This window comes from Rana temporaria, chromosome 1 (assembly GCF_905171775.1).
Source record: "Rana temporaria chromosome 1, aRanTem1.1, whole genome shotgun sequence".
NCBI classification, from domain to species: Eukaryota; Metazoa; Chordata; class Amphibia; order Anura; family Ranidae; genus Rana; species Rana temporaria.
The window spans coordinates 314,826,329-314,846,063 of NC_053489.1; positions in this window are offsets into that span (position 1 = coordinate 314,826,329).

Consider the following 19,735-nt stretch of genomic DNA (forward strand, 5'->3'; position numbering starts at 1 on the left):
ATTGCAACATTATCACATAAATATGTGGTCAGTTTACTGAAAGATCTTTCAGCTGAATGAACTTCCCACATAATGCAGTTGTAGGGCTCCTGGTTCACATCTGATTAGTTTTCCTGTACATCCTCCAGTCTCAAAAAGTTTACATTTCCTAGAAACAATAGACCTGTGTATGATGTCATCAAGACAGACTGGGGGCTTACCATTAGAAGACTGGGCCTGGGACTGTCCGACCACAGATGACACCCTAAACCTATATTTACTGTAAATATCATGAATATGGTTACTGAGAATAATAGCCATTAAAAGCAGTTTTTTTTCCACATTTTTAAAAGCAGTTTTTACTGAATGCAGGAGATCTGCAACCAAGAGAGCAGTTGAGTCTGTCAAAGTCCAGATTAATTAAAAGTACAATACAATGTACGTGCTCTAATTTTTATCTCCAATGTTTAGGTAGAGAGCAGCTTCAAGAGTCCTGGGTCAATAAGGATGTGATGAAAAGAGACAGAGATTGAGGCTGGGTTCACACTATGCATCACGGGGCACAGCAGGGGGTCTGATGTGTCCCCATTTACCATTTCAGGTCCGAATTGGGTCTACATTTTTGCCTGAATTCAGACCTTAAATGGAGTCAAAGACGCACAGGACCATTCTGCTGTGCACTCTACAGTCATCCCGGGGATGTGTGAACCGGCTCCATTGAGAGCAGGTCACAGTCTCCTGTCATGCGAATTGGATGCGGGGAAACCCACATGCAATTTGCATAGGTGTGAACCCAGCCTAAGGCGCTGTTCACATATGCTGCATCCGCGGATCATAGCATGGGGTCTGGTGCATCCCTGTTCACCAATTCAGGTGTGAATCAGTTCTGAATTTTTGCCTGAATTCGCAACTGAATCGCATCTGAAGACGCATGGGGCCCTTCTTCAATGCGGATCGCGCTCCCCCGGGGCTGTGCCACGTCCCCTGTTATGCGAATTGGATCACAGAATCCAATTCGCATATATGTTTTCCCCCATTCAGGACCAAGGCATTTTTTGCTATTCATCACTATGCTAAATTACTCGGTCATGCAACACTGTACCCAAATTTAATTTATATAATTTTTCACACTAATGGAGCTGCTTTCTTTTGGTGGTATTTATTCACCTCTGTTTTTTTCTTGCTTTATAAACAAAAAAAATAACAAATAAACAAAATAAAAAATAAAAATCTTTGTTACTGTTAGAAAATGCTGGAAACAAATAATCTTTCTTCATAAATTGAGGCCAAAATGTAGTCTGTTCCATTTCTTTGGTAAAAATAATCCACATCAGTGTATATTATTTAGTCCATGTGAATGTTATAGAATCTACAAACTATGGTATATATATATATATATTTTATTATTATTATTTTTAATTGATCATTCCTGATGTACTGATCTCATTTCTTGAGGCCCTAACATGCCAGGACAGTACAAAAACCCCTAATTGACCCTTTAAGAAGCACAGCGAGTTTTTTTAAGTTACAATTTTTTTTGTCACAATTTTTGGGAATATTAAGAAATTAAATAGAAAATGTATTTTTTTCTTTTTACATTTTTTTCTTTTTTTGCAAACTGCCACCAGCACAGTACATTGTCATCGTATGACCGGTGTGACAGTGATCAGGGATATTTTATTCATTGTTTCCCTTTTTTACTACTCTGGGAGGATAATCAGAGGTTTTTTTTTTTTTTTTTGTTACACTGTTATTGCTTAAAACAGTGATGATTACTGTTATAAGCAATCGTTTTAGCTGCCGTGAATGGCTTTCATCCATGACAGCTGGATTACTATTGTGATGCTGCAATTGGCTACAGCTAATCACATGGTACAGGGTTTTGTGATTGGCCCAGGTACCATGTGACAGCTGTGGGCCAATCGCAGCATCACAATAGTAAGCAAGCTGTAATGAATGACAATAAACTCCACTCCCTTGGCCCCTGTAACTTTGCTCTTTCCTGGTTCTCCTCCTGCTTATCTCAGTGTCACATACAACACCATTTTCTCTGCTCCTCTTTTGCCTTCTGTTGGGGTACCCCAAAGCTCTGTCCTTGTTTTGCTTACATTTTCTTAAAATTTATCATGTGATTGCTATGATAGGAATCACATGATACCCTTGCTACTCACAGCGGCCGGGTACTAAGCACCATGATCCAGTGGTCACAGGATCATGCCGCTGAACCCCCCGGGGGTGTGCCTGTGTGCATGTTCTGAGCTATGTACCAGTATGTTGCTCAGCCTGAAGCTGCCACCCTGTCGCATTAAATAGACTGTGGGCAGATGTCAAGTGGTTAAAGGGTAGTTTCACTTTCATGGGGGAAAAAAAGGAAATAAAGAAAAAATAATATAGCATATACAATTGTGATACAAGTCATATTGTAATTGAATGTTATAAAATATGACCTTTCCCTTTTAATCTGCAGCAGCTGTAATTTTCTGTAAATGCAATGCAATATGGCTACCTGGAGGTGTTCTGTACACAGAGTGTGTCCAGAACGCCCCCCCGGAAACATAATTTCCTGCTTGTGTGATTGGTTCATCGACTTTCCTAGAAGCCTGCACTAAGATACAAGTCAGATTTCAGTCATCCCCTGCAACAAAAATTACATTTTTGGTGAGCTACTCCCAAAAGGAAATCACGTCTAAAAGGGATGCAGGCCCAGCAGCTTTCCTCATTAGGGTCCTGCGGGTGCAGCAGCTGGTTGATTATTCTGAAACCACTCCCATTAGATTTACATTCTCACAGGGACACAGACAAACACATGGATTTCTCCAGAATAACAAAAGGTAGGAATCTGCAACAAAGTTTGTTAAAATTCTTGCAATGTTTTTTCTCAACAACAGTGGAGTTACACTTGGGTTGTGTTGTTTGTTTTATGTTTACCTTGTAACTAAACTGTTACTGCACTATTGCAGTTGCAAATGTTGGAATTTTGTGCAAAAAGAAAGGCAAGTGTTAAATAGTGTTGAGCAGAATATGCCATATTCGATTTCGCGATATATCTCGAATATATATTCGAATATTCGAGATATATTCGCTAAATTCGAATATTCGTGATATTTTATCGAAATTAATTGAATGCGATTTTTCGCTATTGCGAATGCGAAAATAATTGCGATTTTTTAATAACTGCGGTAGGAGCGCTCTGATTGGCTTAGAATATTCGTGATATTTTATCGAAATATCGCAACATGCGAATGCGATATTTATTGCGCAATTTCGAGATATGCTGGAGGAGCGCTCTGATTGGCTCAGAATATTCGTGATATTTTATCGAAATATCGCAACATGCGAATGCGATATTTATTGCGCAATTTCGAGATATGCTGGAGGAGCGCTCTGATTGGCTCAGAATATTCGTGATATTTTATCGAAATATCGCAACATGCGAATGCGATATTTATTGCGCAATTTCGAGATATGCTGGAGGAGCGCTCTGATTGGCTCAGAATATTCCTGATATTTTATCGAAATATCGCAACATGCGAATGCGATATTTATTGCGCAATTTCGAGATATGCTGGAGGAGCGCTCTGATTGGCTCAGAATATTCCTGATATTTTATCGAAATATCGCAACATGCGAATGCGAAATTTATTGCAGATATTTCGAAAACTGCTGTAGCAGCACTCTGAAATCGAATATGTATGATATTTTAACCAAAATACATATTGCGATTGCGATTTTTCGATCGCGCATGCGCAATTGCGCGAACAACACGCGACCATTTCCTGGAGCCTTGCCAGTTTCCCAATATTACAGCAACATGGTGGGAAGCAATTTCTCAAAGTCTGAGGAAAAGTTGCTGATTTGTGTAAGTATTTTGACCACTGTTATTTCATCATCTTCAACTGCATTTAAGTCTAGTTTAAAAGTTAGTATATATGATCAGATATTAGTATTTAACCAAAAATGTGTCTCCTGCTTTTACAAAACTACAAGTCCCAGCATGCCTGGACAGCTGCAGACACCCTGGTTGGCAAATGTGTATTTAGGCACTTTTCCTTGTTATTTAGCATAATGAATTTAAAATTTTTTTGGACATAGGACGTATGCGAACGTCCTGACTTCAGTGTCCTCAAGGCCCAAGGACGTTCGAATACATATTGCCCTTTAGATGTTGCAGAACTACAACTTCCAGCATGCCTGGGAATGCTGGCACTTCTAGTATTGTAAGTTCTGCAGGCCCACATTTTTCAGGCCTTTATGCACGGGTCTCTAAACTGTGGCACCCTAGATGCAGCAAAAGTAAAATTCTTAGCATGCACTGAAAGACCGTGGCTGATGGGAGTAGTAGTTTTGCAACAGCTGGAGGTGGACTGGTCTTGAAACCCAGAGTTAGGTAACAAACCCGTAGTGTTTTGCAACCATTCTGCCTCCAGCTGGTTATTTTCTGTTGAAAAGCCTGTGGCGTGCAAAACACAACCCAAAAACTCCACCCGGTGCAAGGAAAAATTTGCACACACCTAAAGAGTGACATCACAAAAAACTGCGACGGTTGCATACGTCAGTGGTCCTCCGAAAAGGTCCCGTCTCTGACCCCCCGGGGCGTTAGGCTCCTAGGCTCCTGACAGGGAAAAGAGTTACTGTGGTCCATACAGCCGAAGCCATATGGACCCATCTCGGTCCAAGCAGCGCAATCAACACGCGAACAACACGCGACCATTTCCTGGAGCCTTGCCAGTTTCCAACTTATGATCGCAGCGCAATCACACAGCAACATGGTTGGAAGCAATTTCACTAAGTCTGAGGAAAAGTTGCTGATTTGTGTAAGTATTTTGACCACTGTTATTTCATCATCTTCAACTGCATTTAAGTCTAGTTTAAAAGTTAGTATATATGATCAGATATTAGTATTTAACCAAAAATGTGTCTCCTGCTTTTACAAAACTACAAGTCCCAGCCCAGCCCAGCATTTAAGTCTAGTTTAAAAGTTAGTATATATGATCATATATTAGTATTTCACAAAAAATGTGTCTCCTGCTTTTACAAAACTACAAGTCCCAGCATGCCTGGACAGCTGCAGACACCCTGGTTGGCAAATGTGTATTTAGGCACTTTTCCTTGTTATTTAGCATAATGAATTTAAAAATTTTTTGGACATAGGACGTATGCGAACGTCCTGACTTCAGTGTCCTCAAGGCCCAAGGACGTTCGAATACATATTGCCCTTTAGATGTTGCAGAACTACAACTTCCAGCATGCCTGGGAATGCTGGCACTTCTAGTATTGTAAGTTCTGCAGGCCCCCATTTTTCAGGCCTTTATGCACGGGTCTCTAAACTGTGGCACCCTAAATGCAGCAAAAGTAAAATTCTTAGCATGCACTGACAGACCGTGGCTGATGGGAGTAGTAGTTTTGCAACAGCTGGAGGTGGACTGGTCTTGAAACCCAGAGTTAAGTAACAAACACGTAGTGTTTTGCAACCATTCTGCCTCCAGCTGTTTTTTTCCTGTTGAAAAGCCTGTGGCGTGCAAAACACAACCCAAAAACTCCACCCGGATGCAGTGAAAAATGTGCACACACCTAAAGAGTGACATCACAAAAAACTGCGACTGGTACATACGTCAGTGGTCCTCCGAAAAAGGTCCCGTCTCTGACCCCCCGGGGCGTTAGGCTCCTGACAGGGAAAAGAGTTAGCAACGCATATCTCCCCTATACGTGTATCCTGTGTTGTTAATAATATATTCATAATTATGCAAATGATAATGGCTGCTATATTTATGCAAAAAAGGTGGCGACCGAAATGGCAGGATATAAAATCTTTCATGTTACCCCTGTCATTGATTAATAAGGCGAGAATGCTTCCAATTGTTGAATAGCATACATTTACGTCATATATCCATAAGGCTGTCAACAGAAGTATTACAATATACTTTGTTCTTCATCTTGCAGAAGTTCCTGGAAACAGGATATGATGACCTGCGGCGGCAGCCACAGAAAAGGGCTGTGGTCAGCGCCCTAATCGCTGACTTTGGCGGCCAACATGACCACAAGGCCATTGTTAAGAAGTGGTCTGACCTCAAGAGGCGCCAAATGGGTAATGTCAGACGTCTTCGGGCTAAATATCATCCAGGTAAGTTATTGTTGACAGTTATGTTTTTTTTTAAAAAAGTGTATTTTGTGCGTGAACTCGAAAGAGAGAGGAGCCGGCCTGCAGGAGTTGGGAGGCCTCCCCCAGAGGCAATCTGCCACCTTTCTCCATGCCCCGGTTGGCAATGGCGGGTGTGAGGGGGTCCTCCCAACCCAACCTCGCATAGCACACCCACCAGTGGCGGGGCTGAGACCACCAAACTCAATTCACAGGTAGCCGAGAGCGGGATCCGAAACCCCTAGCTGCAGAGGTGAATCAGTTGTCAGTGCAGTGGCAATCGCGTGGAGCCACCGCAGCTCCTTTGGTGACAGTTATGTAAGGTCATATGTAATTCATGTAAGGTCAGATGTTGTTAACCAAGATGCCATGTTGTGCTAACATATATCACCACCGGCCAAGGTATTCATAGTACTGTTGAAAAAAGACATGGGGCAGCAGACAGGAACACAGAAGTTATGTGGGAACATAATTTTCCCATTGCTTTGCATGGGACTTTAAAGAAAAACCCCGACCATGGCAAGTGGGGGTGGGTAAGGTTTAAACCACCTATCCTATGTTTGTGGCTGACATATAAGTAACCTGTGTGCCAAGTTTCATATAAATATCTTTAGCCGTTTGTACGTGATGCTGGAACATACATACATACATACATACATACATACATTTATGCACACACACACGTTGAGTTTTATATATATAGATTACCACTAAATTCCTGTGTTAGGAGTGGGGTTGTTATAGTAATCCCGTGTGCTCCATCAGGCCCTTTTTTTAACATGAGATGGTCTGAACAAAACAAAGGAGACAAAAACAGCTCATTTTAACATGGTTGCATCCCAGCTCACGCTCAGTCCCCTGTAGTGCCCACAAGACCCTTTAATATAACATTGTCCCATTGGTTAACTGTCTATATAAATCAATTTGTATTCATATACAATACAGCAGAGTACACAGAATTTGCATACGTCATTAGAAAACATTTTTATAATATATGAACATTGTGTTATTATAGGAGCTCCAATGCCAGTTATCCGCGCCAAGCGCAGAAGGCGCCAGGCCGATGAGGAGGAGGAGGAGGATGCGGCAGAGGAGGATGCGGCAGAGGAGGAGATGGATGAAGAGGAGCAGCCAGGGCCCTCCCACTCCCCAACCCCAGCTCCTGCTGAGGAGCAAGCTGAGGAGATTCCCCCCCCCACCACCCCAGCTTCTCAAGCGGAAGAGCAGGAGGAAGAGAGCGGTCCTGTGAGCCTCGCTCAGGAAGGTAAATATGTGCACAATGATTAATAACATTTCAACAACAAAATGTAGATATAAAAATGGACAACATATAAAGCGCACCTGTCAGATTATAGAACCATAATATGGTATTGATGCTAGAAGTATACAGGTAGTGCATAATTATTAGGCAAGTTGTATTTTTTGAGGATTCATTTTATTATTGAACAACAACCATGTTCTCAATGAACCCCAAAAACTCATTAATATCAAAGCTGAATTTTTTTGGAAGTAGTTTTTAGTTTGTTTTTAGTGTTAGTTATTTTCGGGGGATATCTGTGTGTGCAGGTGACTACTATTACTGTGCAGAATTATTAGGCAACTTAACCAAAAAATAAATAGATACCCATTTCAATGATTTATTTTTAACAGTGAAACCAATATAACATCTCAACATTCACAAATACACATTTCTGACATTTAAAAACAAAACAAAAACAAATCAGTGACCAATATAGCCACCTTTATTTGCAAGGACACTCAAAAGCCTGACATCCATGGATTCTGTCAGTGTTTTGATCTGTTCACCATCAACATTGCGTGCAGCAGCAACCACAGCCTCCCAGACACTGTTCAGAGAGGTGTACTGTTTTCCCTCCTTGTAAATCCCACATTTGATGATGGACCACAGGTTCTCAATGGGGTTCAGATCAGGTGAACAAGGAGGCCATGTCATTACTTTTTTTTATTTAATACCCTTTCTTGCCAGCCACGCTGTGGAGTACTTTGACACGTGTGATGGAGCATTGTCCTGCATGAAAATCATTTTTTTCTTGAAGGATGGTGACTTCTTCCTGTACCACTGCTTAAAGAAGGTCTCTTCCATAATCTGGCAGTAGGACTGGGAGTTGAGCTTGACTCCATCCTCAATCCGAAAAGGCCCCACAAGCTCATCTTTGATGATACCAGCCCAAACCAGTACTCCACCACCACCTTGCTGGCGTCTGAGTCGGACTGGAGCTCCCTGCCCTTTACCAATCCAGCCACGGGCTCTTCCATCTGGCCCATCAAGACTCACTCTCATTTCAGTAGTCCATAAAACCTTAGAAAAATCTTTCTTGAGATATTTATTGGCACAGTCTTGACGTCGCAGCTTGTGTGTCTTGTTCAGTGGTCGTCGTCTTTCAGCCTTTCTTACCTTGGCCATGTCTCTGGGTATTGCACACCTTGTGCTTTTGGGCACCCCAGTGATGTTGCAGCTCTGAAATATGGCCAATCTGGTGGCAAGTGGCATCTTGGCAGCTGCACGCTTAACCTTTCTCAGGTCATGGGCAGTTAAGTTTGCGCCTTTGTTTTTCCACACGTTTCTTTTGTTTGATGATCACGCTTCAGAAGCTTTGCAATTTTAAGAGTGCTGCATCCCTCTGCTAGATATCTCTCTATTTTGGACTTTTCAGAGTCTGTCAAGTCCTTCTTTTGGCCCATTTTGCCAAAGGAAAGGAAATTGACTAATAATTATGCACACCTGATATAGAGTGTTGATGTCATTAGACCACACACCTTCTCATTACAGAGATGTACATTACCTAATATGCCTAATCGGTAGTAGGCTTTCGAGCCTATACTGCTTGGAGTAAGACAACATGCATAAAGAGGATGATGTGGTCCAAATACTCATTTGCCTAATAATTCTGCACTCCCGGGATGTGTTAGACACATAACAAGTGTATACACATGATAATGATTGATTAATAAGCAAAAAAAATATTTTATTTATTTGGTAACGTTCTTTGAAATCCAAATGTTTTTTTATTATATCCTAACAGTAGCAAGAAAGATGATGCAGCAGCACGCGCTGCTAAAGAAGACACATCAGAGGATAAAGGGAAATCATGAACAAATTAAATACCTGGTCCAGCAAAATACGCAGCTAGAACAGCAGCAATTAGAATATATTGCTGAGCTGGAAAGGCTTCAGAAGCTCATGCTCAGCTATGTCTGAATTAATTTTTTGATTAAAAAATGTTTTTTTTTGGAAATGTTTCATTTCTTTTTGAGATCGATTTTTAGGTTTTTCAACACATCAAACTTCACATCGAACAAATCAACATCAACACATCTAACTTCATAATAAGCAAAAACATTTTATACTATCATTTTATTTAACACAAACCTAGGACAAACTAAAGCACACGGACACAGACACGACGAACACAAAATAAACTGTTGAAAAATGAACATAACAAAAGCAACAATAAATATATATATATATATACAGAGAGAGAGAGAGAGAGCAAGAAAGAGAGAGAGAGTGCAGATTTGCTCTTGCAGACAGCCTAATGGTTGCAGTATAAAGGCCGCAAACCAGGGTTTAACATAAGGTTAATTGTTTTAGTTACACTTGCTGTTACGATACGGTCTGGTAGCTTGAAGCGGAGGCTGTTGGTGAATCCGCTGTGCCAGAGAGGTCATGAAGCTTTACTCAGCATGGAGGCAGCAGCAGTAGTATTAAAATATAATGTAACTAGACAATGCATTTCCTGAGGAAAATGCGAGTGGGAATGCTGAATAGCTTAATTGCTGAGCCCCTTGCCAAAGTCATTCACCATAACCACTACACTATCTTTAGGACACACAGCTTCTTTCTCTATCTGCAAAGTATAGAGTATGCTGACTTCCTGGTCGCCCCTCCCCCCTCAAGAGGTTTCCCCTCCCCCCCAGGTCAGTGAGGAGGAATATTGCACTGAGGTCAGGAAAGTTATTTATGGAAAGAAATAACATTACAAACGCTTTTAATTCACAGATCAAATACATGATTTAAGCCTCCAAACAAAGCTTAATAAATCCTCAACCGTACATGCGATCGATACAACGACTACACCGTTTGAAATACACGGCCCTTGTGAACGCATTGATATTAAATTTATGTTGATAAACTTAAAAATGTGGCCATGTCTGCGATTTAGAAAACAGCGTCTTTGTGAGTTTTGCAGCAACATTTTTTAGATAATTTAACATGAGAGTCTATGAGACATAATTTCTGGCTGTTGCTCCAATAACTAAAACTAAAATACGTATCGCAGAATTGATCACATTGCCAGAAACCAGACAAGCATAGCTACGTTTTGATATAAAAATTGTGTATGAAAAGTAGATCTTGTGGGCGTGAGACCATTTTGTTTCCCCTTTTTGTAAAGATATTTTTAATTACAAAGATCTCCAATGTTAAGGTCACATGACAGACTCTAAATCCCCTCCATAGGATTACATTATAACCTATCGCATTTTTGTGAAAAATTCGCAAAACGTAAATTGCGTTTTCAACAAAAAATTGTAAACGATGAAGATCTGAAAAGTCATAGCCGGATAGCTAAATATTTTGTGACCGCTTTACAGTTTTTTCAGTGTCTGTAAGTGAAAGTATGAAGTAGCTGAAACTTTTGGCAGGGCATGTGAATTCAAAGGGGAAAAGGATGTTCTCATTGACTTCAATGTTAAAAAAAGGGTCTAAAAGCTTAAAATTTATAAAAGTGTAAAAAGTAGAAAAAAACTTGAAGAAGTCCCATCATTAGCTGAAAGAGACGAACATTTTTACAGTTGAATGGTCTCAATAGCTGAAAGTATGCCGAAGTTACGCAGAACCAAAAAACGTAAGGAATAATAAGATTACTAAATTTACGTATATCAATACTGGAAATGTTTATTAAAGCATTCACACTAATTAAGATTAATATATTTACGGGTATCCATACTGGGAATGCTTATTAAAGCATTCCCACTAAGTATCACACAGGCATGATTTACAAGCAGTAGTGGTAATAGTAATACATAGCATAAAAACACTTGGGGAATACTGTACAGCATCAGTAGTGGTCATAGTAGTCAATAGTGTACCAAAAAATTGGGACACAGGTGTCTTGACTGAGCTGTAATAGTAGTAGTAGACATTGACAATACAGTGTCAAATCACTCGGGCAAGAGGTGCCATGATGAACAGCAGTCTTAATAAGAGTATATAGGGTGTGAAATAACTGCTGACATAGGTGTATTGACTGGGCAGCAGCAGCAGAAGCAGCAGTAGTATTAACAGTAGTAGTTGATACAGAGTCATATCACATGGGCAGGAGGTGCCATCATGAACAGCAGTAGGAATAGGAGTATATAGAGTGTCAAATAACTGCTGACATAGGTGTATTGACTGGGCAGCAGCAGCAGAAGCAGCAGTAGTATTAACAGTAGTAGTTGATACAGAGTCATATCACATGGGCAGGAGGTGCCATCATGAACAGCAGTAGGAATAGGAGTATATAGAGTGTCAAATAACTGCTGACATAGGTGTATTGACTGGGCAGCAGCAGCAGAAGCAGCAGTAGTATTAACAGTAGTAGTTGATACAGAGTCATATCACATGGGCAGGAGGTGCCATGATGAACAGCAGTAGGAATAGGAGTATATAGAGTGTCAAATAACTGCTGACATAGGTGTCTTGACTGGGCAGCAGCAGCAGAAGCAGCAGTAGTATTAACAGTAGTAGTTGATACAGAGTCATATCACATGGGCAGGAGGTGCCATGATGAACAGCAGTAGGAATAGGAGTATATAGAGTGTCAAATAACTGCTGACATAGGTGTCTTGACTGGGCAGCAGCAGCAGAAGCAGCAGTAGTATTAACAGTAGTAGTTGATACAGAGTCATATCACATGGGCAGGAGGTGCCATGATGAACAGCAGTAGGAATAGGAGTATATAGAGTGTCAAATAACTGCTGACATAGGTGTATTGACTGGGCAGCAGCAGCAGCAGAAGCAGCAGCAGTAGTATTAACAGTAGTAGTTGATACAGAGTCATATCACATGGGCAGGAGGTGCCATGATGAACAGCAGTAGGAATAGGAGTATATAGAGTGTCAAATAACTGCTGACATAGGTGTATTGACTGGGCAGCAGCAGAAGCAGCAGCAGTAGTATTAACAGTAGTAGTTGATACAGAGTCATATCACATGGGCAGGAGGTGCCATGATGAACAGCAGTAGGAATAGGAGTATATAGAGTGTCAAATAACTGCTGACATAGGTGTCTTGACTGGGCAGCAGCAGCAGCAGAAGCAGCAGCAGTAGTATTAACAGTAGTAGTTGATACAGAGTCATATCACATGGGCAGGAGGTGCCATGATGAACAGCAGTAGGAATAGGAGTATATAGAGTGTCAAATAACTGCTGACATAGGTGTCTTGACTGGGCAGCAGCAGCAGAAGCAGCAGTAGTATTAACAGTAGTAGTTGATACAGAGTCATATCACATGGGCAGGAGGTGCCATGATGAACAGCAGTAGGAATAGGAGTATATAGAGTGTCAAATAACTGCTGACATAGGTGTCTTGACTGGGCAGCAGCAGCAGAAGCAGCAGTAGTATTAACAGTAGTAGTTGATACAGAGTCATATCACATGGGCAGGAGGTGCCATGATGAACAGCAGTAGGAATAGGAGTATATAGAGTGTCAAATAACTGCTGACATAGGTGTCTTGACTGGGCAGCAGCAGCAGAAGCAGCAGTAGTATTAACAGTAGTAGTTGATACAGAGTCATATCACATGGGCAGGAGGTGCCATGATGAACAGCAGTAGGAATAGGAGTATATAGAGTGTCAAATAACTGCTGACATAGGTGTATTGACTGGGCAGCAGCAGCAGCAGAAGCAGCAGCAGTAGTATTAACAGTAGTAGTTGATACAGAGTCATATCACATGGGCAGGAGGTGCCATGATGAACAGCAGTAGGAATAGGAGTATATAGAGTGTCAAATAACTGCTGACATAGGTGTATTGACTGGGCAGCAGCAGAAGCAGCAGCAGTAGTATTAACAGTAGTAGTTGATACAGAGTCATATCACATGGGCAGGAGGTGCCATGATGAACAGCAGTAGGAATAGGAGTATATAGAGTGTCAAATAACTGCTGACATAGGTGTCTTGACTGGGCAGCAGCAGCAGCAGAAGCAGCAGTAGTAGTATTAACAGTAGTAGTTGATACAGAGTCATATCACATGGGCAGGAGTTGCCATGATGTACAGCAGTCTTAATAAGAGTATATAGGGTGTGAAATAACTGCTGACATAATTGTCTTGACTGATCCAAAGGAGTCATGGGAGAAAATCATGTGGTCAGATGAGACTATAATATAATTTTTTGATCATAATTTCACTAACCGTGTTCGGAGGAAGAATAATGATGAGTACCATGCCAAGAACGCCATCCCTAATGTGAAGCATGGGGGTGGTAGCATCATGCTTTGGTGGTGTTTTTCTGCACATGGGACAGGGTGACTGCACTGTATTAAGGAGAGGATGACCGGGGCCATGTATTGCAAGATTTTGGGCAACAACCTCCTTCCCTGAGTTAGAGCTTTGAAGATGGGTCGAGGCTGGGTCTTCCAACATGAGAATGACCCAAAGCACACAGCCAGGATAACCAAGGATTGGCTCTGTAAGGAGCATATCAAGGTTCTGGCGTGGCCTAGCCAGTCTCCAGACCTAAACCCAATAGAGAATCTTTGGAGGGAGCTCAAACTCCGTGTTTCTCAGCGATAGCCCAGAAACATGACTGATGTAGAGAAGATCTGTGTGGAGGAGTGGGCCAAAATCCCTCCTCCAGTGTGTGCAAAGCTGGTGTAAAAATAAAAGAAATTTTTGACCGCTGTAATTGCAAAGAAAGCCTACTGTACCAAATATTAACATTGATTTTCTCTGATGTTGAAATAGTTATATTCAGCACTGTAAATACATCAGGTCCGGGGCTTCATCAGGGAATGCATGGCAAGGGACCCTTCAGCGCCCTGAACCGACGACGGGTGCCAGAAAGTCACCGCCGATCCAGGACTCATTCATCTTTATGAATGTGAGTCTGTCCACGGACTCTGTGGACAGACGGGTCCTCTTGTCCGTGACCACCCCACCTGCCGCGCTGAATGTCCGCTCAGATAGTACGCTGGAGGGGGGGCAAGACAATAACTCCAGCGCATACTGAGCGAGCTCGCGGCAGGTGTCCAATCTGGCAACCCAGTACTCCATGGGGTCGTCGGTGCTCATACTGTCAGAAGCACCGACGGACGCCATGTAGTCTGCCACCATGTGGGCCAGCCGCTGGTGGTGACTGCTGCTGCTGCTGCTGGTGGTGGTACTGGGTCGCTCGGTTTGGAAGAACATCCTCATCTCTTCCATTAGGTCCCCTGCTCGGCTGCAGCTGGGTGCAGCCACCTGCTGGGTGAGATGAGGGGGGACAACTGGAGGCCGGGGAGTTGCCTGCTCCAACCGTCTGACAATGGCTGCCTGCAGTTCCTCCATCCGGTGCTGCCTCCGGCTGGCTGGGATGAACTGCTCCAGTTTCCCCTTGCACCTGGGATCCAAAAGGGTGGCCATCCAGAAATCATCCCTCGTCTTGATGGTCTTAACCCGGGGGTCCCTCCTGAGGCATCTGAGCATGTGGGCAGCCATGGGGAAGAGCACAGCCCGCTGTGACTCCTCAATGCTGGCCAGGTGAATGAGGTGCGACTCTTCTTCCCTGAGGCGCTGCTGGTCAAACTCAGACATGCCCAACCCCCGGACTATCGGTGCCCCCAACACCGGCTCTCCCTCCTGACCAGGCCCTGACTCCGGGACGACACCAGCAACCACCTCCTCCTCCTCTTCATCATCATCCTCCTCCTCCTCCTCCTCCTCCTGGTCCTGGCCCTGGTCTCGGTGGAGCATTGCTGACTCCTCCTGCTCCACCAAGGCACTCTCCCCAGCCTCGAGCAGGCGATCTAGTGTCCTCTCCAGCATGAACAGTATTGGCAGCACGCTATTGAGGCCAATTTGCTCACTGCTGACCATCTTGGTCGCCTGCTCGAAGGAGGACAACACTTGGCAGACCTGGTTTATCTGCCCCCACTGCGCACAGGCGATGAAAGGGAGTTGTGGTGAAGCCCTCTGAGTGCCTAGTTCCATCAGGTACTCCCTCACCGCCCTTTGCTGCTCCCACAACCTCTTCAGCATGTGGAGGGTGGAGTTCCACCGCGTCACACTGTCCACAATCAGCCTGTGAAGGGGCAGATTGTACTTCCGCTGCAATTTGGACAGGGACGCGGTAGCGGTTGGGGAGCGCCTGAAGTGGCTGGCAATCCTACGCGCCTTTGCCACAATGTCACTCAACCCTGGATAAGTGCGCAGGAACTTCTGCACCACCAGGTTGAGGACATGTGCCAGACAGGGCACGTGCGTCAGACTGCCAGCATGGAGGGCGGCGAGTAGGTTGCTGCCGTTATCGCAGACAACCATACCTGGCTGGAGCCTTCGGGGTGTCAGCCACTTCTGGACCTGAGCTTGAAGTGCTTTCAGCACTTCTTCTGCAGTGTGTCTCCGGTCCCCTAAACTAACAAGCTGGAGCACGGCCTGACAGCGCACGTGCCCCACACTTGAGTAGCTACGGGGGCGCTTGCTGGGAGGCTCAGCAGCTGCGGAGACAGTGGCTTGAGGGAGACCAGCAGTTCTCCCCTGGACACCCCGGGGCGGCACCACAAGATCGGTTGCCGACGATCCCTCACCGACGCCTCGGAGGGAAACCCAATGGGCCGTGAAGCTGATGTAGCGTCCCTGCCCATGCCTGCTGGTCCAGCCATCCATTGTCAGATGAACCCTGTCGCTGACAGCGTGATCCAGCGACAGGGTTACATTCTGAACAATGTGCTGGTGTAGGGCAGGGACACCAGTCCTGGCAAAGAAATGGCGGCTGGGGACACGCCATTGGGGTTGGGCCTGCTCCAACATCTGCCTGAAGGGGTTGCTGTCAACTATGTTGAAGGGCAGCAGATGTTGGGCAATAACCCTTGCCAGGAGCCCATTGAGGGAACGCACACGTCGGTCTCCAGGGGGGAAGGGAGTGGTGCGGTCAAAGGCGTCTGAAATCGACGCCTGGCGCCGGACGGCAGTGCGGGACACAGACGTGGAGGGTGCTGTGGAAGTAGAGGTCTGGCTGCCGGTACCAGTACCTCTACTAGAGGGAGCGGGGGGGCATGACCTGCTGGAAACAGATGAAGATGTGGCAGGGGCTGCTGTACCCTGCTCACTTGTGGTGGTGGCGCTGCTACCACCACCACGCTTCATCTCCTCATACAACGCCCAGTGGTTTATCCTGAGGTGCTGGTTCAGGGCTGTGGTACCCACCCGAGCCAAACACTTCCCTCTCTTCACCCTCACTTTACAAATCCGGCAGATGGCCACGGTAGGGTTGTCTGCCACCAGGGTAAAGAAATTCCAGACAGGTGACTTCAGCACCGCCCTCCTGTCAGATGGGGTGACGCTTACTTGCACCTGCTGGGATTCGGTGCGCACAGGTGGAGCTGCCTGCTGCTGCTGCTGCTGCTGCTGCTCCTCCTCCTGACACCTCCTGCTGCCATCACCAGTGGAGACCCTGACGATGGTCTCCCTGGTGGTGACCTGGCGCACCGTTTCACCAGGGTGCCTACCTTCCCCGTCGTCACTGACGTAGTGAGCCGACGCGTCAGATGGCAACCATGATGGGTCACCCTCTTCGCCCCCAGAGATGTCAGACCAAGGGCTGAGATGTGTTGGTCTGAGGGAACCACGTGACATGGAGCCTCTAGCCTGGCTCCGCTGTCCCCTCACCCACGCCTGGGTCTGACTAGGTGCTGCTGTTTCCTGCACCAAAACAGCAGCACCAGTTTGAAGGGATGTCTCTGGGATACTGCCAGCAGGTATCCCATCCTCCTCATCCATCCCTTCAAAAAGGTCCTGACCATCAGGACAGAGCTGGAGGTCTGCCTGATGCATGGCCTCCCCCAAGAGATCCCTATCACTGTCGCTGTCGAACAGTAAGATGCTGGACTCTTGGGGGCTGGGGGGGGGTAGTACAGGCAACGGTGTAATGGTGGTACTACTGTGAGTCGGGACCGACGACTCAGTGGCACTGCTGTGCCCCATGTAGTCCACCACTACTTGAGCCTGAGATGGCAATATCGGGCGGCTGCCCGATGGGAAGAACTCCCGGATCAGGCGTACTCCCCTTGCACCCGATCCTCTACCACTAGTAGGGGCACGAGAGGTACCCCGTGCTGGCAGCGATCCAGCACTGGGAGTAACTCCCCTACCCCTACTGCCACGGCCACGGATGCCGCTCATAATTGCTGATATGTGTGTGGGGGGGTTAAACTTTATTGGGGGGGAAAATGTGAACAAAATGTGTTTTTGTGTTTTTTTTACAAGACAGGCACGCAGACAAAGACGTACACAGACAGCTACTAAACTATAAGAAAAGTAGTACACCAGACAAGGACTACAAAATTAAAGAAAAAAAAAAAAAGCACTAAACAAACACTAACTTTTTTTTTTTTTTTTTTTTTAAACACAAAACACAGACACTAAACACACACTAAGCTAAGCTAGATGAAATAAATGTACACTAACAGTGTGTACACTTACTACACAAAATTTAACTAAACTGAACACAAAACTTAGCTTTTAGAAAAGCTCTTTAGGGAAAACTAAACAAAATTTGAACTGAGATGCCTATCAAATATCACTGAACAGTGAACCTGCAAGATCTGACAGTAACACAAGATGAACAAAACTTAGCTTTTAGAAAAGCTCTTTTATAAAGCTCAGCAAAATGTGTTCTGAAATCTCTTGCAAATATAACTGAACAGGGAGGATTGCAGGATCAAACAGTAACACAAATGAAAAAAACAGCACAAAACAGCACAAAACGTAGCTTTGAAAAAAGCTCTTGGGTCTATTGCTTTGAAAAAAGCAGTTGATATACTGGAAAAGATCCACTGGAATCACTAAATAGCAATGCTGGTGATGATCTAAATCAATCAAGAACAAAGACACAGGAAACCAGGAAACCAGGAACACAGAAACAGCCTCCACACTCTATAGCAAGCTTCTGAATCTGCAATGAAATGGTGCTGGGAGTGAGCTTATATAATGTCCATGCAGGCAGGTTCCTATTGGTTGCTAACCTGTGACGAGTGTGGAAGGAGAACTCTGATTGGCTCTGATGCAAAAGGGCGGAGCAAATAATCGCGCAATATTCCTATTGCCGAATATTCGCATTGCGAATATTCGGCAATATAAAATGATCGCTTCAGCTACTCGGCCCAATGGCTCTAATCATACCAGCAATGCTTTCAGACGTCTATGGAGATCACTAGGATGTGATCTGTTTTAAAAATGAAACTGTAAAAATCGCTCTGATGCGGAAGATCGGGGCGAGGAAAATAATCGCGCGATATTGCGTTTGCCGAATAATCGCATTGCGATCTTTCTGGAAAATTCAATGAACGCTTCAGCTACTCGGCCCAGGGTCTCTAATGATACCAGCAATGCTTTTAGACGTCGATGGAGATATCTAGGATGTGATCTGATTCAAAAAAAAAATTGTAAAAAATCGAATATTCGGAATTGCGAATATTCACCGCGAATTTCGAAATATAGCGCGATTTCTCGAATATGCTATATTCGAGTCGAATATTCGCAATGCGAATATTCGTGAGCAACACTAGTGTTAAAACCTTTGTCTGTGTCTGTGTCCCCATGAAATGTCCCCCACTTATTGTAGCTACAAATACTTTCTGAGGAATAGGGAACACAACAGGACATGAGATAAGGTATTCCCAAGTGGAATCCCACCTTTGACAGGTGTTGCCAAAGGTAGATACCACCTTTAGGCCTGGTTCACACTGGTACGATTTGAGATGTCAAATCGCATCTCAAATCAGCGGCATTTGCCGGCAATTGTCGGCAATGGCAATGTCCTAATCGGTGCGACGCTGCACCGATTTCAAAAAGAAGTTCCTGTACTACTTTTTGCGATTTCAGGCCGCGATTTACATTGACATCTGTGCAGAAACCTGCACAGATGTCTCTGAAATCGCGGCCGAAATCGGGACTGCCAGCGGGAGTGAAATCGTGCGAGTTCAGCTGAACTCACACGGCTTCACTCCCGAAGCCCAGCGTGAACCTGGGCTTACTCTCATTTCAATGCCATCTGTAAAATGTTTAAATTTTCTTCACTTTCTATTTTGGAAAGAATGGTTAGCAGGATAGGTAATGATAGTAAATCCCCCTAGCAGGGACACAGACAGCAATAAAAAGGGTCTAATGCCACGTACACACGATCAGAATTTCAGACAACAAATGTTCGAATTTGAGCTTTTGGTCGGATATTCCGACCGTGTGTATTCTCCATTGGACATTTGCTGTCGGAATTTCCGACAACAAATGTTTGAGAGCTGGTTCTTTTTCTGGCAGCAAAAGTTCCTGTCGGAAATTCCGATCGTCTGTATGCAATTCCGACGCACAAAAAACCTGCTTGGAATCAATTCGACGCATGCTCTAAATCATTCAACTTAAT